Source organism: Pyxicephalus adspersus, chromosome 1 (genome assembly GCF_032062135.1).
Source record: "Pyxicephalus adspersus chromosome 1, UCB_Pads_2.0, whole genome shotgun sequence".
NCBI lineage: Eukaryota > Metazoa > Chordata > Amphibia > Anura > Pyxicephalidae > Pyxicephalus > Pyxicephalus adspersus.
The window spans coordinates 31,749,975-31,751,053 of NC_092858.1; positions in this window are offsets into that span (position 1 = coordinate 31,749,975).

Here is a 1,079-nt window from a genome sequence, read left to right on the forward strand (position 1 = left end):
TGTAGCACAAGAGGCAGCAGACCAAAGCCAGCAATCACCAAGGTTTTTTCCTTAACAGGCATGTTATGTGAAGTGAACCTGTGTTCATGTCAATCTATTAACGAGCTATTCAACTTCTCCCTTTTTTACTGGTATTTACCCATGCCATTATTCTCCCTATCCTGAAGAAACCCCCAGTAGACCCCTCCCTCACATTTAGCTACTGTCCTCTCTTTTTCCATGTTTCCAATCTTCTTGAACGACTTACCAACTATCTGAGCACCAACTCTCTCCTTGAACCTCTTCAATCTGATTTTCAAGCTGCCCATTCCACCAAAACAGTCCCTACTGTTGGCCAAGTGGCCAATGACCAACTCAGAGCTAAGTCTCAAGACAACCTTTCCCTCCCTTCTCCTTGATCTTTCTTCTGCTTTTGACACTGTTGATCACTGCTTTCTAATTTAAATCATGAACTGCATTGGTATCAGTGAAACTGTTCTTTTATGTATAAACAAAGTAGAGAATGAAAGAAAGAGGTTTAAGGCTTTAGGGTTGTTTGAAATTAATTATATATCGATGTACTTACAGTTCATACATAATTATTTGTATACATCAACTAAAATCATATCCCCAGTTTTGTTAAATTTCTCACAACAGGGATATCAGGATATCATACAATGATACTCTAACAAAAGAGAGAGGAGAGTAACCGTATTGGTTGTATACGTCCTGATGCTTTTCGCCACGATTAGGCTTCTTCAGGGGTAGATTATTGTATACAGACTGTGCAGTGTTGGAGTAGTGAGTATCTCGATCCTATAGATATTTAATGATGAAATTTAACAAAACTGGGGATATGATTTAATTGATGTATACAAATAATTATGCATGAACTGTAAGTACATCAATACATAATTAATATCAAACAACCCTAAAACCTCAAACCTTTCTTTCTGTACTTTGTTTAAACATACTATTTATTAAAGAGGTTGGCTCCTACTTAAAAATCCCTTAGGAAAGAGAAGACCCATTTATTTATTTGTATTACTGCTCTTTTATCAAAATGAATGGCACCACAAAACACTAACACAAGTAACATG